The sequence below is a fragment of the Corvus cornix genome, chromosome 3 (genome assembly GCF_000738735.6).
Source record: "Corvus cornix cornix isolate S_Up_H32 chromosome 3, ASM73873v5, whole genome shotgun sequence".
Lineage (NCBI taxonomy): Eukaryota > Metazoa > Chordata > Aves > Passeriformes > Corvidae > Corvus > Corvus cornix.
The window spans coordinates 34493497-34516536 of record NC_047056.1 but is presented as its reverse complement, the minus strand read 5'-3'; the positions used below and the strand labels follow the sequence as shown (position 1 = coordinate 34516536).

The following is a 23040-nucleotide window of genomic DNA, read 5'->3' as shown; positions in this document are numbered from 1 at the left end:
AGTAAGACTGTCTTTATTTATTTTTGTATTTATTTTGATATATAGTAAAAGATCTCCAAAGCACCAAAGTGTTCTATTCAGAATATTAACTGTTCAAGTCTAGCTGCTATGGCTTCTTCTTGACTTCAGCAGGAGCCAGTAGCTATCAGTCCCAAGAAGCAGGCGGTCCCAGGTTTTTTTCATTCCTCCATACAGTGCCATGCCTTTATACTGCAGTTCCTCCACTGAAGGTAAACTTGCAGAAGATGGCATAAATATTGGATTAAATTTCTTGGGAGCTTGACCTTCATTGCAACTCACTATGCATTAGTTCATGATCATGATGCTTATCACCCAAGCTAGTCAGACATCTAACTCCAGTGAATTCTGGTAAAAGTTAGTCACAGAAGTCTTTTTGCTGGGCTGGATCTGAAGTCTTGCAACAGCTACAAGTCTGTGCTTAAGTATCTAAGTCATCCTAAAAGAAACTATATTTTAGTCCTTCTCCTCTTAATCTCCAAGTGTTGTGATAACCTGTGAAGCCACTGAAAGTCTAGTGAAAGAAAAACAGACAAAGCATTTTAATATTTAACATGAAGTAAAATTCAGTTCATTTCCAGCTCACCAAAACAATCTTCACATAATCATCAAGATTTAATTAAAATTTTTTTTGCACCTCTTAAACTGCATTTGATGTTTGAGGTTATTTTCCATGCTTCACCTCTTGAATAATCTTTCCCCCTTTATAGGTGAAATGGGGAAAACCACCTGAAACATCCAGCACAGTTTGAAATGGCCTTTATAGCTTTGCCCATAAGACTTCCAGGACCTTAGTAAATGGTAGGTTTCTCAAGGATCAAATCAGTACACCTCACATTCGTGATTTTATGTCGGAAAAGGTGGTTTTGTAACACACCTGGGGATACCTCTCCTTCGACTTCTGAACTTAAAGACAGGCTATGCTATGTCTTTGACCCACAGTCTTGAGCATTTTCAGAAACCAGTGCTGGATTTTCCTCATTGATAAAAAGCCTGATATTCAAAGCCTGATAGAAAGAAGTCTTTTGAAAACATCACAGTGAAGTGCAGATGAATATAGACAGGTTAAGAGTGCTGAGGCAAAAAATAAGGGACGTAGTCTGGAATAACAAGCTGTGTCAGAAGATCCCTTTGGAAAGCTCAGAGTCAGCACTGCTAGAGAAGTCTTCAGAAACTTTTCAGACAGCATTTCACATTGCCAGGAAGAAAAGCAAGGTATAGGAGGTGAATTAAAGCTGGTCCCTCTGAGCTGGGCTATGCACTCAAGACCTGCCAATCGCAGCCTCTGTTTTTAGGTGAGGTCATTAATTATTTCTTCTTAACTTCAACTGCACACATGAATGTTTTCATAAGTTTCCACACTAAGAAAATATTTGTTTATATTTCTCCCCATAACAAAAATTCTCTGCTGCTAATTCTGTTAGAGGAAGAAAATATTACATTCTTTTGATTCCACAAGTTGCATTTTCCTTCCTGCTAGGTAGCATTCATGACTATGCATACACAGGGGCAGAAGTTGAGGCATTTTTGTTCCTCAGTATGAGAATGGCAGGTTACAGTTAGCAGCTGAAGCCTAATTTTCCCAACTCCTCAGTCATCTTGGGTATATCCACTGCATTGAAAAAAACACCAACCAACCAACCAAAAACCAACCAGAAGGTGAAAGAAAATGAAGGTGGAAAAGACAGTGAAAGGCAGACTTTTTTTAACAGAATGAAAAGCTAAATTTCCTATTTCTCCAGAATTTTCAATGAAACAAATGCAGGTAGAAGGAGCAGTGGAAGAACAGTTTTCCCATTTGTTCCTTTTCTCACTAAGGGATTTAGATCCCAGCAAGTCCAAGAAGAACTGAAATCTGTTTTAAGGTATACTATAAAGGTCTTCCATTTCGAATCATTATTTACACCAAAGCAAAATAAAGCAAACAGGGTAATTAACATTTCCCAAATATCAGTTATTCCATACATCTCCCACTGCACAAGGATTTCCTTCCAGTAATTTTTTTCCCTGTCTCTTAATAGGTTGCAATTTAGCAAAGTCCTTCAAACATGAAAATTCTCCTGTATGTTTAAATTCTGTATTTCCCCAGTATTTTGGAGAATAAGTCAATGTCTGAAGAGCTCTGCTTAAGCCCATGTTCAAAATTAAGCCTACGCTGTAGTGTTTTACTGAATTAATAATGTCCATTTGACCCATATCTCTGTTCTAAAGCCACTAGGAAGTAAGCACTCACGCTACTTGAGTTTTTTTCAAATCTCTTACATCAGAATCCTGACTTAATGTCTCCTAGAGAATTTTTCTTTCCATTTCTATATTTTCACAGTTTCTTTAATATTTCTTATGTAATGAAATCAAAAGATCATGCTTTGTTCCACATACTGACTCACAGCGCTAGAGAAGCTACCCTATGTCCTTCGAGGTTCCACATGGAATCCAGAACATCTGTCTTGTATTTAGGGTGTGGGGTTTGGTTTTTTATCATAACCAGATGTTCCCGGGTGGTTTCAGGAAATCCACCTTCAAATTTTTTATGGTATTTTTTTCCTCCTTGGTATTTTACACAAAAGTATGTCATGTTCCTGAATTGTACTATGCTGACTTCTTTAAGTCTCCTTGCAGTTTAACTTCCTTCTGTCTATTTGCTGATACCCTTATTTTGATGTAGCTGTCAAATTTGATCAATGACAAATGTAACAGCTCTTTTAAAATAATCACAAGATCTTAAACACTAAGGGTCATAGTACTGCTCAATGTATTAACCTCAGCTCTCTGTATGACAGAATTTCCAATGTATTATGTGATACTGGCTGCTTTGATTCCAGCATAAATCAATTATGTAGCAGTACAGCACATGCATTATGGAATTTCACATGTAAGGAAATACCTGTTAGGTTTTTTTCCTTTTCTTTTTAACTATATGACAATAGGCTACACTGACTTGCAATAAAAGCATATTTTTTTTAATATTTCAAATTATAGTTCCATTATAAATATTCATACAGGACTCATTTCAGACCTTAACAAATCCAGTACACTAGATGACTAAACAGGATTGATATTAGTATCATGTTTGTGGTTTTTTGTATGTTCAGACCCTTATGAGGTGAACCTTGCATGTGTCCATGCAGAATATTATATGAAAGTACATATTCACATTTCTTCAAGCCAGCTCAACAACCAAAAGTAGGTACATTAGTGCAGTTCCTGAGTTTGGATAACTCAGCTGGAGCAGAACATCAGAAAACTAGAAGTTTCTGGCACACAAGTGGTCTGAGAAGAATTAGTTCAGCTATCTCTGCATGACAATGTGCAGTGCTAAATGCCTGTAACTACTGCTAGCAGTACTTCCATGGATTCCCATCTTCTCTAATTGGTGGAGTGTGTGTGTGTATTGCCAGTAGTCCCCATACAAAACTTCATACCTTTTGAAAGTAAAGGGGAAGAGGAGCAAGAAGGAGGCAGATTTAAGAAACTATCCAGATTTCAGTACTTTCTTCTGACAAAATTCAAACACTTCCCTTTGGACTAGAGGAGCTTATTCACAGTGCTACTCTTAACAAGTTCTTATTTTTGCTAAAATCAAAATGATCAAGCAACGAAAAGAGAAAAGTAAACACTTAAAAACACCTTTTTTAAAACACATTATCTACACTTCCAAAGAACAAGCAGAGACAAGCATAGCATCTGACAGTTCAGGTCAATTGTCAGAAAAGCTGACTGAGTCTCAGTGGCAGCAGGAGCCAGGGCCCTCTTCTCTTTAAGTACCTGGATCAGCTTCCATACACAATCATGCTTCTGCTGGCTTTTCAGGCAGCTGACAAGTGCATTAATCCCACAAGATGAACTTTCCATACCATTTCCACAGCAGCACCATCATGAACGACCTGAACCCCATCATTATCGTCCTCTTCTTACTCCTGGGTATCCTTCTGCATTCAAGTCTAAATGAAAAAGATCAGTTACTTTTCACTTAGTTTGCAATAATTTATCTTTAGCATTCATAGGGCTCTGACACCTCATTCTATTCTTCAGCCCTGCAAATTCTTCACAAAGTACTGAGGTAAATAATGTGCTAATGCAATGTTGCTGTTGCAAAGTATTTACTTTTTTTGTTAGCCCTAAAGAAAGTGCTGACAGATCATTATGTGCATTTCTCTGTGCCATACAATCAAATTTGTGTCAGGTAAATGAGATAATTTCAGTATAATCTCACCTGGAGAAAGACTGGACCACGATGGTCATTGTTAGTCATTTGAGATTTCTTGTTCTCTCAATCAATAGTTCTCCTTATTGAACACTTGAATATACAATTATGTAGTATTTTTATTCTTAGAATTCGTCATTGAGTGAGCAGTGTCTTAGGGAGGGACATTTTATTTTGCTCTCCATCATGTACATCAGCAGTTCCTTATTCAACAGTTCTTAAACAACATAGGAGAAACTGTATTTGACGTTCCAAAGCTCATAATCTGGGATACAGCACTTCCACAAATAGGGTCCCAGAAAGATAATGAGCGGAACCAAGAGAAAGGAGTGAAAAGGTCCACCTCCTCTTGTCATCAAGGATATCAGAAGTCCTGAGGCATTATCTTTGCTGTCTCACTCATCACAGCCCCTAGGGATGGACTTGAAATGGTGATTTGGAGTTTAGAAGAACACTGATGAGCTGAGTCTCCAAGCTCTGCCTGTCTGACACCATTAACTTCTTTGCACCCTAGCTCATTACCATCGTAGCAGTTCTACCTTACACAGTGTCTGCCACTCTTCACGTGAACTGGTAACATACACAGCAATTGCTCAGAAGAGAATAATTGTGAAAAATCAGCATTTTGTCAATGTAAGGTAGAAGTCAGACACAGCAAGGTCTGAAGTGCAGTAAGATTTTTTACAGCATCTATGTTGTTTTCAGTCCATGAGATACAGGGGTGCAATGGTGTGGGGACAGGGAGGACAGGACAGAGCTCACTGTGCCTTCTGCCTCTCTTGTAGGTGAAAGCAGTCTCTACAGCGGGGAGAGGGGACAGAAAGTCACTCCAATTCCACTGACAACAGTGGAATTCAGATCACTGAAAATGAGATCATAGGGAAATGTGGAAAAGCTTGAACAATCTTCCTTATCTACTCTAAAATGCATGCTCTAGCAAAGTCAGTCTCAAGTTCCCCAACAAAATCTAACAAAATAAATAGATAGGGTCTTTAAGAAATACCATGGTTATCATCTCTCTCTGCACCACTCAGGAATCTGGTGGGAGGTACCAATTTGTGATGGTCTCCCAGTTAACAACTTGAAATTGCAGTAGGAGGTGGTAAAACAGTGTTCACCACACTAGTTCCAGAGCATTCCTTAGCCTGCTTCACACTGTTGAGCTAGCTGAAGAAACTCTTTAGAATCCAGTGAAGCAGCTGTCTCCTAACATGCCAATGAAGACATGACACTGCATTTCCTTAACTGTTTTGGGGCTCATATGTGAATTACCAAGGTATTATTATATTAAAAAATGAGTCTTACATGCAGTGATCGAGCTCTCAGCCTGAACGAGTATGCCAAGTCAGACAGAGCAATAGGTCCTCTCACCATGGGCATGGAACATGAGAAATGCCATACACTATTGGCAGATTTTTTTAAGGATCATAGAGATGTCTCCTGCTGTGCAGGTTGGTTTTATGTCCAGCCTCAAGGAAAGATTTGTAATCTAGGAATCTCTCCTGGGATAGGATGAGAGGCTTTCATGTGGCAGCTGCCCAAGGCTATCTAAGGTAGAATTACCTCACACTTTTCTACTTACAATTTTTATTTTATACAGCAATAAAAAAAAGATATAAGGAAGAAATCTCCTTAAGAAGCTGCAGAGAAAGGATTTGGTTGATTCATGGTCCCATTCAGTCTCAAATATGGAAATTAAATTCTAATAAGAAGATGATTTGAGCAGAAGAAAAAGCTGAATCGTATTTCTTCTGTTACCTTGAGAACAGCTCACAGGGACTAGACTAACAAAGCTAAAATCTAGTAAAATCACACCCCTGGTAATCTGTTCTTCTGTGTGCCAAAGCAACGAATTTTGTCTTGTCAAGCAGCTGTCTCTCAGATACATATGTTCTATTTTTAAGCAATTACAGAGAGTTTTGGATACAATTTATTGTTATAAAATTTTTATTGGATGTATAAATTGAAAGGCTGTTCTCTGTTGAACTATAAAAATAAGTGTAAGCATAAAAAAAAAAAATTGAATAAATGAGATATATATATTGGGTATTAGAAAGGCAAGTTTATAAAAAAAGCAGAATAATAAGGACTGGAATTGGACCAAAGGACAGAAATAAGTAATTACTAGTCAGGGTATAGGTAATTGCCTGTCTTCCAAAGAAGGTATTTGAGCCCAGCAGCAGTAGATGGAAAATGCACCACAACCACATTTGTGGATTATTTGTCAATCATAAAAAAAAAGCTACATTCTCAGGCAGTTGCCAGTATGTTCTGTGAACAAAGAGTATACTGAAGAAGAGTTTTGAATATGACAAGCTTTATGTGAGAAGAAGGAAACCTGACATTTTGACTTCACTGAGGAATTATGATGCATGAGGGAAGATGTAGTCTGACTAGAAACAAGAGAACCTAAATAATACAGTAACTAGAACCACTAAGAAATATTTCCTGACCAAAATATTTCAGAGTTTTGACTAACATAAATCACTAAAATGTCAAAGTTTTCCACAGAAATTAAAAGACATGTTCTGACCTCTAGAATGTCAAAGGATTAAAGGGAATTCTTTCTCCTGTGTGTCTGAATTAATGCAGAACTAAAATATACTTTTTCTTCATATATTGTGATTTTCAGTATACATTCACTAGAGTCACAGAAAGGATTGCAGACATCCTTCCTTCATGCTCCATATTTCAGAAACTGCTCCTTAAAAACTGCCATCAGAACCATAAATGAACAAACGGTTATGCAGCAAAACGTGGCTTTCATATAACTTTAGATATGTCTTGTGTTTCTAATAATAATGAGTCTTTAGGTGCTCCTCAGACACAAAACAAAAATATATCTTACAGAATTGCAAGTTTCATGTCATTAGACAGGAGGATACCATATGGGCAAAAAGAATCAATTGATTACTTAAGTTATTTCAAAGCTGCATCTAAGTCATTAAAAAACACTAAAATCAGATCTCACTTGCAGGAAGCTTTTAAGGATAGAGCTTGGAGTTTGTAAAATATATGCAGGAATGATTATGTGATGATGACTTATTTAAAATATCTCTTAAGCATCTTTTCCTTTGCTTTCACATTAGTTAATCTCACGAAGATTCAGTTGTAATTTTGAGCCATTTCTCAAAAAATATCTTTATCTTTGAGAACTTCATCAAGTCACTACAAAGCTCATAAATTCAATCAAAAAATACAGTGTATTTCTTGGCTCTGGTACACTCTTTGTTTAACTCAATAGAAAACTTCTCAGGCCTCTGGGGGCAGTGAATCATGGCCTGCAGAACTACAAGGTGCCCTTAAGACAATATGGGTTGCAATGAAAGCCAGCGAAGCAAGCAAAATTTGTCCAATAAGCCACACAAATTAAGCTTAGCTGGTAAAAATCTGATTTAAGTTTCCTTGTACTTTACTGAATGACGTCTCTACCCTATTAACAAGAATTAGCACATAAAAATCCAATATTTGCAAGTTTTTGCATACTAATAAATTAAAATTCAGATGCAGATAATGTTGTAAATGTATATTCAGAAAAGAAATAGAGAACTGCATGGACTTGCAGGATATTTGATAAACCAAAGTTTATTTGTCTGGGGTTTTTTTTTAATTTTAACAGTTGTAACTAAGTTTCTTAAGTTCTTAAATTATCAGTTTTCAGTCCCCATGTACAATCCAGGCTTCCCCAAACACCTACCACTGTAAAACACCATCATCAGTCCAAAATCCTGCAGCTTTCTCCAATATCAGGAAAGCAAATGTAAAAACAAAGTGAGTTATTAACACAGCTTACAGCCGTAAAGTAAGGGTTGCTGGCAAAAATGCACAGCATAATCCACTGAAACTACTGGTCACACAGCAAGTATCAACCACCTCTACATCCCTCTTCCCATTTTCTGTCTTTAGAGAGAAAGAAACAATTCATTGCTAAAAAGAGCTGTGTCCAGCATTCATCCTGGCGTTGACTAAAATGGCTCAAACCGCTGTCATGCCTTGATATATGATTCAGATCCTGTATTATAAGGAGGCTGATAGAGGGTGGAAATAAGCATCAAATCTTAGGTCAATTTTGGAAGCTTAAGCCTGAATTTCCTGACTTTAGTTGCTTTGAAGATAATTATTAGCCTCTTGTAGTTATTATAAATATTTTCATAACATCCAGATTTCCTGATTCCACCCTGAAAGAAAGAAGGAAATGCCAACAATTAGGAGAATTGGCATTTACTAATGGAGCAAATGGCTCCATTAGTAAATGCCAAATTACTACAGTAAACATGAGCTGGATAAGTGAAGTTTTAAATGCTGATCCAAAGCAAATGTAAACTCTGAATTTTCTGAGATTTACTCTTCATTGGAATTTCTTCTCACGCATTTCAGTTGTAAACTTTCTTACAAACTCAAAACAGCCTGTTGAAGTGATAGCCCAATAGTGAAAGTAAAAAGTGTATTTTGTTTAGCAGCTTATGATATAGGCATGTAGTGTGAGAGGGTAAAAAGAACAGAAGTGCTGTGTATCAGACTGGAGCCACAGGGAGGAAAAGTGAATGTGTGCTTGTCAGAAACAAGAATTTTGTAATATGAACGTATTACATGCAAGACATGCTTTAAGAAAATCCCAGGTTTTCAATGAAACTTCCTTCAGTTCAAAAAGAGCCCTCAGGTTTAACAATCTGTCAGAGCTAATATTATATATGCGACCTTAAATATTCATTGAGTTTGTAGAGATTTCATCTCCTTTTGCATTTATCAAGAATTATTCATAATATGGCAGTTTCTGTCATAATTCAGACACTTTAGGCCAAAAACTGTAGAAAGAAAACTAAAGCCCAAAAGAGAAAATGACAGCTACAGTGATGGAATGGGGATAAGTGATAGTTTTAAAGAAACTCACTGTACATCTATAATTTTCCCTTTTAACACCTTATCTTTAAGCTATACTTCATTTAAGATGTCGACACAGCTTGATGTAAAGTGCATAATTTATTGAATGCTGACTTTCTTGTATGATTTATTTTGTTGTTTTGCAAGTCAAGCACAATCTTTCAACTCTATGTCTTACTCGTAACATACTAAATAAACCCCTTTGTGTTTACTGGAGCAGTGATCAAAACATGAACATTATATGCCACATCTAGTTTAAAGCATAAATATGAGAGCCAATTTGCCTAAAATCAAATCACTCATCCAGAAGGCACAGCATCAAAGGGTTTTGATTAGATTTTACAAGATAGCACAAGGCGCTTCACAGGACATTCAACATACCAATGCAAATTTGCTTTGCCTTTTGCATCACTCTGTATTTCCTGATCAGTAGTTCTACCTTATTTTATGAGGTGATAAAGTCGACAAAAAGGAGATTAGAGAGATCTAGATGGAAACCTGTACTGTGACACTTGGCTGTTTAATTAATATTTGTCATCTGTATTACATCAAGATGGAGAAAGATACATATTCCTTATTTCCATAATGCAGTGCCTCTTCAAAACCAATGACTAGAAATGTTTTTATAAGTGATGAAGAAATAAGTAAAATGGATGTACCTTGTGACAAAGAAAATTCAGCGATAAACCATAAAAAATAGGTTCAGAAATTGTTTGTAATATTTGGCATACAATTCATACCAAAGATCTAGGCACATAAAATTACTTTTCTAGGCTCATTATTACCAATTTCAGGATTTATAATTATAAACTGTAGGCCTTTATTTGAGGATGTTTTTTACCCACAAGTGTGTCCATAGTGAAATAAACCTCATCAAATCCTTTTATGCAGAGGTAATATGAAGGACAGGCAAAACCTTTACAAGCAAACAGCTTTATAATTAAGGAATATTTCCTATACCTAGAAATATAGCCATATATTTCTCTCTGTTCATCTCTCTCTCTTCCAGATGACCACTAGTATCCATCTACAAAGATACCTACTACACATCACATCTGGCTCAGTTGAAGGGCCTATGTCTTACACTTCTCCCTTCTAACAGTATCAAATGTCTGCTCCTCATGCAGCTCTTAAAAGCTGTTTGGTGCTTTGTGATTGTGACTTTTCTGATAGCATCATGAGAAGTTTGCCCTTATGGAAAGAAATTAGGTATTAGATAATTAGTTTGAAGAAAATATTAGATACCAGATCGTCAGTTGGAAAGATATTCATGAAAAGTTTGTGATACACTAAAAAGAAAAAAAAAAAAAAAAGTCAGCATTATAGTCATTCAATACCAATTCACCCAGGAATAGGTTTGTCCCTTCTTTTTTCCCCCTCAAAGGACCCTCTCTGTACCCAGGCCTCTCCCATTACAAGCCCACCCTCTGTATCCCAGCACTCCCCAGCCTGGAGCAGGACTGCACCCTTCTGTCCCCATATCACTGCAGTGCCTTTCTCCTTTTCCCCCTTCAACACACACTGGCAGCATGAACTAAAAGGTTGGGCTCTTCAGAATATTTTTGCCCCAAAAATCAACGACTGCAGTGGAATTAGAATAATCAGCATTTCCAATTGATCAAACTGGTAGTTTTATTTCCTCATTAGAAGACCTGTTTTTCTACCATTAGAGTCCAATAGAGATGGACAGACAGACATGAATATAATTAAAAGCAGGAAAAAGTAAACTACAGAAAACAAGAAATAAATTTACACAAAATAAGATACCTTTTATATTCTCTGTCAGTTCTTGTTGATGTGAAACATCACTGGAACTCAAGTATACATGTTTAATAAGATAAAAACTAAATAATAGTTTAATAAAACTTTAGTGTATTTTGAAAGGTAATTATTCCATATCTGTATGTGATTGTGTGAAGTATGAAATAACAAACTATTCAGACTCCTCTTATTTAAGCAGGAAAAGAAGTAGAAGGAAATAGTAGTAGCTGCTGTCTTCCGGGTATAGGCTTCTGGTCTAGTTCAGACACAGTAATTAATGTGACATTATAACCAGAGACATAACAAGAATCAGCTTGGACTATAAAAAAGCTCTCTAGTTTCTCAAAACAAACCAGTCTTCTTTGGATGTGTGCACAGCCTGCTGCTCTTTAAATCTTCAGAGCACTGAAAACATGGCATTTACCTCCCAAAATCCAGCCGTGTTTGTCCTGAGAAATAGAAGCACTCCTATATAGACAAAACTGTGTTGTCTGTGACTGAGTTTCTTCATTCAGGCTGAGCAATTGTTGAGTATTCTCGAAGGCTTCACAGAGACACTGACTGCATTCAACACTGACCGCATTAAGTTGACACAATCATTTGTCCACTTTGCACTGTCTACAAGAAAAGAAACCACAATAGGTATTGGGATTAAAGAATTCAACTCTGCTGGTCTATTTACACCAGATAGATAGAGTATCTGGAGTATCTGGAATCAGCACATTTCTGCTGTAAGAATAAAAATCCAAAGATCTTCCAATGCCATCCTGGCAAGTGTTTCTCCCACTAGGTACTTGACGTGACAGAACAGACTGAGGTTCAAAGCAAGGTCTGGGCTTCAATCCGGCTGTCCAAAGCATCCTTCAAAAGCCAACAGAGTTGCACAGCTCACCCTCTGCCCAATTCTCCCTCCAACAAAAAAGAAAAGGATCACAACATGCAGGTCCTTACCGCTGAGAAGCAATAATCCATCCAAATCAGCCATATAATGCAAGATGGCATTGTGGGAAAGAGAACAAAGCAAGAAAGAACAGTCACCTGTTGCTGCATGTTCCGAGCTTCCCCTCCCCCTCCCCAAGACATTTGCCTCTGCCACGTGCTCCGAGCTCCTTTGTTCCAAAGCATGGGCAAAACCAAATGTAACTCAAACTCTTTAGCAGTGTCTGATTGGCCGGTCACCCCAGGTCCGCCCCCAGTCCTCCCCTTTCCCCTTCTCCGAATAAAAGACAGGATCAAGGAAGGCCCTGCCTCTTTTGGCTCTGCAACTCTTTCTGCGAACATCTGTGCGCTTCTGTTTCTTTGAAAGTTTCTAATTGCGGGAAATTAAGCAGGCTAAGAGCTGTATTTCTCCCTCTTTGCTTCTGCTGGTGGTATCAGGTTTGCAGCTAATACATTTACTGCTTTTAGAGCTACTGAAATGCTGGATTGCCTGTGCTACCTATCTAGGCTGCTCGAGGCTTTCTAAGGCATTAAACCACTAGCCTAGCCAGTAAAAAGCTGTAAGTATACCCCCACAGTCACCCATTAATTTCACTGTACATCGAGGGTTACTGATACAGAAAATGTCAGAAACTAAAACGTCCCCAGTTCAAATTGAGCAACATCCCAGCCCAGCAGCACACTCATTTCAAGAACTCTTTCCTTATAACATGTGATTATATGAAGCATAGTTTTATTTGTATCTAATTTCAGGATCTTAGAACTTCCTGAATTTCCAAATGACCCTAAGTACCTTTTCTCACAAAACCTTTCATTGTTAAGGAACATTGTGTCAGTCAGCCAGAACTCTGTCAATGCACTGTGATTAGCTTTGAAATTTCAGCTCTAATACTAAACAATAGGCATTTTCATAGACACACTGAGGATTCAGTTATTCTAAAATTATTAAGTTATTCTAAAATTTTGTGGGAAAGGAAGATCAACTGTGATTCATAGAGACATGAAAACTTTATCATAACACCTCAATTATTAGCTTTACTCTTTATGCAAGTGATATAAAATAGGGTATGTGTTTATAACACAATATATTTGTCAAATAATACAGCACAGGCCATACACCCTTCTGCCAGACATTCTGCTGAAAAGGCGGGTGAGAAGAGAATGGGGAAGCAACATGATGAAAAATTCCAAGTCAGTCAATGTCAGGGAATGAGCTCATTATTTTGCCCTGTCCTCCTTTTAACCACAGGTCATGACTTCCTAAAGGCTGAATGTGCCTTTATATGTAATGCTGCGTAATAAAATGTAAGTCTGATCAGTTTCATCTGAACATTTCAAATATTCTATTTTAAATACCAATATCTCAATACTAGCTAGCAAATCCTGTTAGGAACAAAACTCAAAACTTTTGTTTTCTCTAGGAGGAAATGAACCTCCCACCATCATGTTCTACTCCAATTCATTAATCAAGATATAATTAATTAAATCTTTATCATTCCTCAAAATGGAGGAAGCAATCTCTAACAATGGTCTACTGAGCTGTAGCCATTAATCTCAGGTCATAGGCTGTGAAGAAATGACCCGAAGAGGTACTTTAATTAACAAGTATTTTTTACAAGTGATAATCATGATTGTTTTAGTATACGCCAAGCAGGAGATAAGACTGATGAATCTCTTGTGGTTAGTATTGATTTGTAATTTATATGAGAGAAAGATATTTAAACAGAAGGGAAAAGGTATCGAACATTCAGATCAGAGGTTATAGTGTCTTACAGGTCTCTGAGGACTTTTCTTTTGAAGAACATGTTTCTCATTTAAGTCATCACTATGTACCCAACAGAAGATAACAATATTCAACTTTATGATATGGCATCCAGATTTACACATTTGTATATATTATGCTGATTTGCTTCTACTCACTTAATATAAATACTTACAAATTCCTAAATCTAAATATTTGAGCACTTGTCTTCAGCCTTTTTATAATTTTGTAGATCCAATCTTAAAAATACCAGCATTTGTGAAAATCAGACTCAGGGTTCCCATTCAACAGTGGATATCCAAGGTCAGTGACTACTCTTTAAAACTTGTGGTCCATGAAAAGACTTGCACCCAGTACACTTTCAGATGTGTTGCACGGCAAGGTGCTAAGATAAATGAAATAGATGCTACAAGTTGGCAGGTGACAAATCCCCAGATTTTTTGAATCATCTGTGCTCTAAAGCTACATAATCTAAATTACCATAAAAGAAACACCTTTTCTCAACCTCCTGCAAAGCTTGACCTTTCCCTTCTCCAAAACAGAGACCTTCTGCATCTGACCTATTGCTGTTTATTGCTGTAAAAAACAAAACAAAACAAAACAAAACAAAACACCAATAAAAGCTTTCTCTGCACCAAGAATCTCTTTTCCTTAAACTTTAAGAGGCCCTCAATTACTTTCTCTGCCAATTTCCTATCTCTTTAGCCAACTGCAACGATTTCCCTTCTACGGCGTCATGTTCTACAGGACAATTTTGGAGAAAAGAAGTTGCCTTTCAGTATATGAAGGAAGAGCAAAAATTCTATATTTAATCATCTAAGAAAAACACAGAAGACACTAGTAATGAGTGAGCTACACAAGAGGTTCTCTCCATGGCTCCTGCTAGAGTATAACAAGTTTTCATGGAGTGGAAGTACTGCTTTGCAGTGACAAGGTTCCACAAAGCTGGTCTGGTTCAGAGCAGCTGGGAAGCACACAGCCAGCTTTACTTCTGTCACTTTGCACTGGACTGTTTCATTTCTCAATAAAACCAAAGGAATATATGCATAAGAAAATTTTACGCTGTGGGAGGGGAAAAAACAAAAAAAAAAACAGAACTAAAAGTCTGAAAATTGACATTTTAGCAACTAGTCTAAGAATCTTTAAATTATTCCATCAAACTCTTTTGTTTTGACAGGTGTTTCAATAAATGATATTTGATAGTTCACATTTTTCTAATGTCATCAGTGTAATGTCGTACAAAGTATATGTGAATTATCCGATGGGCCTAATGTACTGAGCAGAGGGAGTAAAACCAGCTATCTCTGGGGACCTTGGTTTGCTTTAGCATATGCCAATTCACATTGAACTTGAAACTAATGTTGTTCCCCATTGTGTTGCTCATCACTTATGGACCTTTATAATGCTTCCACAAGTGAAGGAAGTCACCATTAGAATAAAAGCTGTGAGCATTTGAAGGGATGTTTATGAGATAATGAATGAGAATTTCCCTGTGGCAAAAAATCCCCCAGTGATAGAGTCAATATCTTAATGGGCCTTACATGGCTAAACAAGGTAATGAAATTAAAAATTTACACTTTTTCTATATGGTAATAGGGTTAAGGACTTGTGGGATTTTGCTGCACTTGAACATCAGGCAATGTCATGTATTTATGTTCACTCAACCTGTCAGATTCCAAGGGCATTAAAATATGGTCATATTAACAGCTCCTGGTTTGGATTTCAATGAGAGCTCAGAGAGCTCCAAGTGCTTAGCACTGCAGAAAACACAACCACTTTTATCCAGGCATCCAACTTCTTGTCCAACAGCCAACATTTCAGTTTGAACTTTTTGCCCCTCATTCATGGTCCCGTTTGGGATCTGATCTTTTCAACACATTTGCTGTGTTCAAAATAGGCAAGTTCCATCAGGAACATGAAAGAACAGATAGAGTAATGGATGGCACCTCTGTACAGGAAAGCAAGGATGGAATGTGATGCATGCTTTCCGGGTGCACAGAATAATAGGAGGAAATCAGACCTGCCAAAGAAAAGGGTCAGGCAGAGAAAAAAAAGCTTGACTGTTTTGGCTGCATAAGAAAGGATAGTTTTGAGCAGCCAGAAAATTATCAAAGAACAGAACGTCTAGAGCTTGTTCTAAGTCAATGCTCTCCTACAAGCAGCCACAGGAAGCTGCCACCATTACGGTCCAGTGAAAGAGGAACAGAACATGGCATGTTGTACTTGTGTGCAGCTGTACTCCTACACTGTGATTGAATAGCTTTCCACCACACTGCTAGATCACTTCTTTCAAATAGCTATCAACAGCAGGAAATATTTTCTAAGCTGGAGAAACTGCCAGAGGAGATGAGAGACTGTGATCTGACAGTACCTGCTTCTTCAAAAATGGTGACCAACAGCAGGCAGACTTGTCCCCCATCTACGTGTCTGAGTCTGTGCTTGTGTTTAGGCTTACATTCTACAAGCAGAGTCCATTTCCTCCACTGTGCTTGGAAGAACGGAAGACAAATATCAGTACATTCTCCTCCAAGGCTGTTTTCCCGCCTGTGATGTCAGCTATTCAGATTTAAGCCTGAGAGCACCAAATTTAAACTAAGTGGATGAAACAAGGCAAGAGCAGAAGCTCGTGCCCCAAGCTTACACATCAGGGCAGATTCTGCTTTTGGTTTTTGACAGTCTGTGGGGATGGTTTAAGTGGATGAGGAGAGCTGCAGCAGCAATTTCAGGAAGAGCTCGTCAGAGCTGTATTTTTCTGCTAAACCCATAATCGAAGCACAGAGGAAATATTCTCAAGCTGAAAAAGAGTATTTGCCAGGGAGGGTAAAGTGGAGAGCTCAGTTTGCAATTGCACAGATCCAAAATACTCCATCTATTCTGCAAACAAGCAGCAAATGTATGGTGTCATTGATGAACAGCTGAGGTATAAATCACCACTCTGATATATGTGCCTATCGGTTAAATTTATGAGATACACTACTAAGATGCAACTCATTCCAGGGAAGAAGCTGAACGTTCACCACATTTGCAATGTACTTCCAATGCCTCCTGCATTGGAAATATCATAATTAGAAAATGCACATGCACACACTTAGAACTAATTATATAAGAAAGCATATAATATTTTACCTCACTTATGCCATATTTTAGAGAAAACTTTACACTCCTCATCTTCCACCTTACAGTTGAGAACTGTATACTAGATAAGACCTTTTCTATAGTAGGGTTACAGACATTTTCTTGCTGAAATGTATGAAACACCTCTTGTGTTTTCATTAAACAGATACTTTTTCAGCCACAGTTTTCATCTTCTAGCAAGCATCATGCATTCATAAGGTCCTGGAAGCATCCTTGCCCTGAAACAAAACTCTAACGTCACAAATCCAAAGCATAGGTTTCTTCATATACTTTTGGACAGCTCTGACTATGTGAGATGGTTTAATAACGTGGCAACACGTGGGGTAGTGACACTGCAGCCTGCCTCGTGAAAAGTGATATCTGGAACAAGCTTATGGCAACTCCAATGTCAGCTGCATCAGCAGCAATTCCTGCATGTAACTCAGAGCTGTGGTTGCCTTTCTTTTCCATGTATACAGGGTAATCCTCAGAGAAATGCACATTATTACCAAAATGTCACTGCCTTGTGTCAGTATAAGCAGCCAAGTCAATGTGATTTGTGCATGTGCATGATGATTATATCTTACATTTTCCATTTAAGTTACTGAAGTCATCCTTACTAGGGGGAAAAAAATGCTATGGATTATTCTGCTCCAGTATGTGAAAACCATGATTGATGACACGGCTCCGAGGAATAAACCTCAATGACATCTGCGGCACAGCTATGAGGTTACTAATAACCACAACCTGTGAATTGAGAAAGAAGCCCTTAAAAATGACTGCTGACAAACACAATGAAAGAGATTTATGGATTGCCTACATCAAGAGTGCCCAATCCTCGCAAAGTGAATGGCTTGTCTCATTCATTATGTTACTGTGACATGAAAATGATATTATGCTCTTTTTCCTTCTTTTATTCCTTTTCCACTGACTGAATATCAGAGACTCCCTTCCAGGGGGAAATAATAAACATGACTTATGTAGCCACTGAACTTTATGAGATTTTAGCCCTTCATTCCAGTAATGGTTCAGGAAAACAGGATGTCTTTAGCTCCAAACAAAAGGGATATCAACTTATCAACAGTAGATTTTAGCAAGCCTATTATATAGATGTACAGTCAAAGCCACTTTTAAATCCAATTATCTGCATTCTTACTGCCTTCATTCCTGAAAGTGTTTATACTAAATCATTGAAGGTTGATATCTCTAGTGTTAAATATACTCAAACACTACTAAGTTCACAGTCGTCAGGGTCCTCTCTCAAGTGTGTTGTTATAAAATGTAGTCAGGAAGAATCTAGCAGAATCTCAACGGCACACAGAGAAGGACACAAAGGTTGTTACTGTATCACATGGTAAAAATAAATATATTAAAGATAGAAAAGAGACAGTGGGTCAAATATTTAAAAATGAAGAAGCCCGGTTCACAGGCAAGGGTTATTCTCAAAGCTACTTGTAACCAAAAGACCTGCACTGTGAGAGCATCTTGCAGTTAACCCTAGTTCTGACACTGTGATCTCCTATTTTAATCTGATGGAAAACCGTGCAGCTGTGAAAGAGTTGGAAATAGATATTCTTCTTACCAGTCAGGGCTTCTCTGATAGTATCTTGCTATCCAGAGAAGAAGAAAGGAAGATGATGTCTGAATCTACATATACAGCAATTCCTGAGATCGACAACCGACATTAAATGAAAAGGACCTTGTGCTTTTTGAAGGATTTTTGTGTCTTAAGATCTTGGGCTGAGACAGAAGCTATATGGAGGGAACAACAGGTAATGCAAAACAGCTGTGCTGCTAATTTGCTAATTTGCTAATAATGTCAAACCAGCAACCTTAAAACTACAGAAATGCTGTGGATCACAGGAGTGGTTGAGGCACTTTTGTTAGTCTCTGTTAGTACAGGATTCTGTCAGGTCAATCGAGCTCTCTATCTGCTTGGGGATTTTATACTGCCACCCATTTGTGTAGTGGGATGCACCTGCACTGCTCTGCAGCACACTGTATTACACTGCTGAAGGGTTTACTTGCCTTTGTCGAGCCCATATGCTAGGATAAAGAATGAGAAGGAAACACCTTGATACACATATCTAATCTACAGAACTTTATGTGGATTACGTTTGCAAGTACTGGTATCTCTTTCATTTCTAATGTTTCAACATGAGCATTTTCCCTCTAAAGACTATTTATAGAACATTTGGGAATAAGCTACACAGCATATCAAAGGGTCACAGAGAAGGTTCAAATACTTACCTAACCTGGTCACAGAAAAGGAAATACCAAGCTGCAAATAAGTCATTAGAGAATGAAATAATTTAATTCCAGTATATGTCCTAACGGGAAAGACTGTGTATGGGAAAAGTGACAAAAGGTATAAAATGAATAGGCAAGCAGCTGGACGATGGTGGTCTGCATTGTGGCAGTATGAGGAAATTAGTGTATCTTGTGGATCATGTGGAAAGATGAGGAAATTATTGTATGTGGTGTGTCATGTGAAAACATGAGTTCCACCCTAGGCTTCATTAGCAGAGCCTTCTTGTTGATGTAGGCTGATTTTGCTGTGGAGGGAGGTCACACAACTTCCCCTGACAGCGTGTTCCTGTCCTAGGTTGCCCTCAGGATGAAAAAGCTTATCTCTGAACTTCTCCTGTTTCAACTTTATACACATTATCATCTGTGCTCCCGCCAGGCACCACTGTGAGCAGCCTGGCACCATCACACCCTACTGGTAGAGACTGGGAGGCTGCTGTTAACCCCCCACTAAAATCTTCTCTTCTCCAGGGCAGCTGAGCCCATATTACCCAGTCTCTTCTCTCAGGGAAAGCAATCCAGATCCCACCATCTTGGTGGGCCTCTGCAGATCACACTCCAGTTTGCCCATGCCCCCCTTGTACCAGAGGGCCCATAAGTGGTCTCACATCCCTCACCCTCCTGAGTGCACTCCTCCTAGCACATCTCAGTGGGTGCTTGTCTGCCTCTGCTTTGCCCACAGGGTTTTCTGGAGCCCACTGTGGTGATGGATATCCAGACTGACTCCAAGCTAGCCTGCTCAGCCGAAAAGCAAGAACATCGTGTGGAGTCAATTTCTTTGCCAAGGAAGTTGCTAGGAATCAGGAGAAATTAACCCAAGTGGATCTCCATGCTGCTGCAATCAGATGATTTCTGGTACCTGCAATAACTTGTTCAGAGTTAATTGGACAATACAGCATGGCACAATTGGCAGTGCAGTCATCTCCTTTCATGAGGAAAGAGAACAAGATGTGACTGTCATAGCTGTAGTTGTGACAGTCTAAAGATACTAAATATCTTAGGCTTAAAAGAGCTATCTTTGTGTTAAAAATGTGAAAGTTCTAGAAGTCAAACTTAGTCACCTACTCAGCTTCTTGAATGCCTGTGCTCTCAGCAACAGTGACCTTGACGACTCAGAGCTTTATTTTCCTTAAGGCAGGGACACCCTCACACCCCATACGTAGTACCTAGCACCAAATACATCCTAGACAGAGGCAGATGTAAATGTTGGCTGATTCCTGATACTATAACTGTGAGTTACAAGCCTCTGATAGTAGCAACTGTCTCTTTGTTCTCACTAAATATTTTATTTATTCTGAATTATAAATGTCTCCTTTTTTTTTTTTCCTCAAAAATATATGCAAAAACCTATAAGGGATATAAAGTAAAAACTCTACCTGTATCATGTTGAAATGCAAAATGAGAAGCCAGGCAGTCAATTGTGTAAGACTACTTTAATAAAGTAAATATTACAATATTGAAAAATGGTACCTTATAAAGTCAGCTTTAGAGGGGTAGGGAGGAGGACAAGGGAAAGAAGAGTATATGCTCCAGAGGTATGAAACAGTTGAATGAAACAGAAAGACTATCTTGCCAATAAATTTGCAGAGCAGATTCTCAAACACCTTTCTGAGATGTATAGCATTTTATTTGAAAGAATATATGAGAGCCACTGCCTGTGTCATTATCTAGAAGGCATGGTACATTAATGTTAAGTCATTTAGTGTACGTTTGCTTGGAGACAGGGCAATTTTGAATTTAGCACTGTAAAATCAGCCAGGCCTTATGGAGCCCCTCTTTGAAGTTTCTGAAAAATCTTAACTGTTCACATACCTGAAAAACTCTCAGCCTGGGCCAGAGAAGTCAGTTTGGGCTGATACTTTGCTTCTCATCATGTCCACTGGTAGATAGTTAGGGGAAAGATGTGAGTCACAGGGATTCTTTTCAGGAAATATCCTCTGCCCATTTTTGCAGAGATTTAGAGCCCTTCAGAGCTGCATACTGTCTCCAGACCCCCATCTCCAACTATAACAGAGTTGTATTCCTAAACCTAGATAAACCATGCAATCACAGGAAAAATTCTAGGGTTTTTTTCTCTCTTGTGCCTATCTGCCTTATACAGTACTCTACAAACTTTCTAAACTCTATTTTTCATATAATTAATAAAGAAGCAAACAATTTTATGAATAAGTTAAAATGTGCCATCCTTTGGTGGGATAACTAGAACAGTAAGACGCTGCAGCACTAAATCTCTTCTGAACATAGCATCTATGGTGGAATCTCATCTCTTATACTCTGCCTAGGGTAGCCCCTGTCTGTTCTTCCAGACTTTGCCTTTGGCACCAGGAATTGATTTAAATAGTTAGTGCAGCAGATGTGAAGGATACTATTTTTCTGAAAGATTCAAAGGAGCCTTTCTTTTCTTTGGAATCCTGTCAAAATTGGTTTGGCCAACTTCAGAGGTTCTCCACCCAGATCTGTTTAAAGTTGAGTCTGATAATTTTTCAGTAAATAAAGCAAAGTCATTAATCATCCTGTTAGGTGACTTAGGACAGCAAGGTCTAAGATGATTAACAGCAACTCACCCAGGCTGCTGCTCTATGAGTACATCTGTTATTGGGGAGTTGGATAGAGCTGCAAAGGCCTCCTACTCTTTCTGACCATGCCTTATATAATACACAAATAAGGATGGAATCTTGAAATGTGGAATGGTGGGCAGAACTCCTCTCTTTTTGGTCATACCTTGAGTTAACAAATTCTGAGTGGCCACATAATCGCAAGTAGGGGACATCAAACTGGGTGATATGTGGCATATAGGACCTGCCCGGGATCAGAAGAGAAGTCTTGTGGAAATCAGAGCCATTTGACAGTTTATAAAAATGTCTCTCAGGGTTTCACGCCAGAGGTATCCCAGGGACACCTACAGTCCAAGTAGGTCTCTCAGCCATACCTCACTTTCTGGGGAGGGATCAGTGACCCCAAGTGCTTGGGCAAACAGGGTGTCTTCCCTGGGCATATTTTGAAATCTTGCACATACTACGTCATGGGAAATCTGTACAGTCATTGAATCTGTACATCCTGGACACAGGACCTCAGAAGATGCTGATGAGGGTCTGCATGGAAGGTGCAAGGAAAGAGAAGGCAATGATGGCCACTCCTGACTGGCTCAAACAAGCATAGTACCAACCACCCCATCACAGGGAATGAAGAAAAACCATACCTTCTGTGCTCAACAGTTCATCCACCAGAGAACATGTTCTCAGGGGTTGGCACAAATCAGGGCTTTAACACTGCACTTTCTGTGTACTAACCCACAGACCTTTCAATGAGGTTATTAATTCTCAAAAGCTTGGTGTCCAATCTCTCACCAACCCTGACCTCCCTCCTTCTGACTGACCCTCATTTTTAAAAGGGTGTACTGAAATCGATTCCACTTCATGTCTCAGACTGGACAGGTTTGTATTCCTGTGAAGACAGTCTTCAGCAATCACCATCCACTCTATATGCTCCTCTTCCTCTCTTGCTCACTTGGACACACCAGGTGACATAGCGGGCACCTTTCCCAACAATTTCAAACTTGTGAGTTATTGATCTGGCTCTAGATGAGGCTTGTAATCCACCTTTCCAACAATGTTTGTATTATCTCTGTGTCAGTGTGCACATTTTTTAGCAAACACAGCTTATCATGGCAAGTCTTGTCCCTAAATACAATAGAGTCCTTTCTCACAAAAATTCCCTCAAGAAATTCTCTGATTCCCTGTCCTCACCAGCTCTCTGGCTTATTCCTTGAGCCACAGTTTACTATAGAAAGTATCATAGATCAACCCCAGCTCTGAAAATATAATATATATGTATATTTATCATACTGCATAAAAATATAAATATACCAGTAATCAAATTAAGGAAGACTGACAATGGCTGAATCCATAGCAAGTCCTTCTTGATGGACACTTTTTACACATACTGACCTCCTTTAACTACAGTGCAGTATTGAATGAGAGCTTTGGCGGATCGATGTTTGTCCCTGCTGGGTCCCTCATGGACACGCTCAGGCGGCTCTGCCAGCACCTGCGCA

General features: G+C 38.5%; 1 long non-coding RNA gene across 1 annotated transcript; it reads right to left on the bottom strand.

Annotated features, from left to right (window-relative positions):
• Positions 1–3005: 3005 nt before the first annotated feature.
• LOC120411594 lies at positions 3006–11968 on the bottom strand. Its single transcript, XR_005604020.1, has 3 exons — positions 11816–11968; positions 11289–11482; positions 3006–3959 (listed from the first exon to the last, which is right to left on the bottom strand). It is a non-coding gene; the product is annotated as an uncharacterized LOC120411594 (long non-coding RNA).
• Between the last annotated feature and the right edge of the window lie 11072 nt (positions 11969–23040).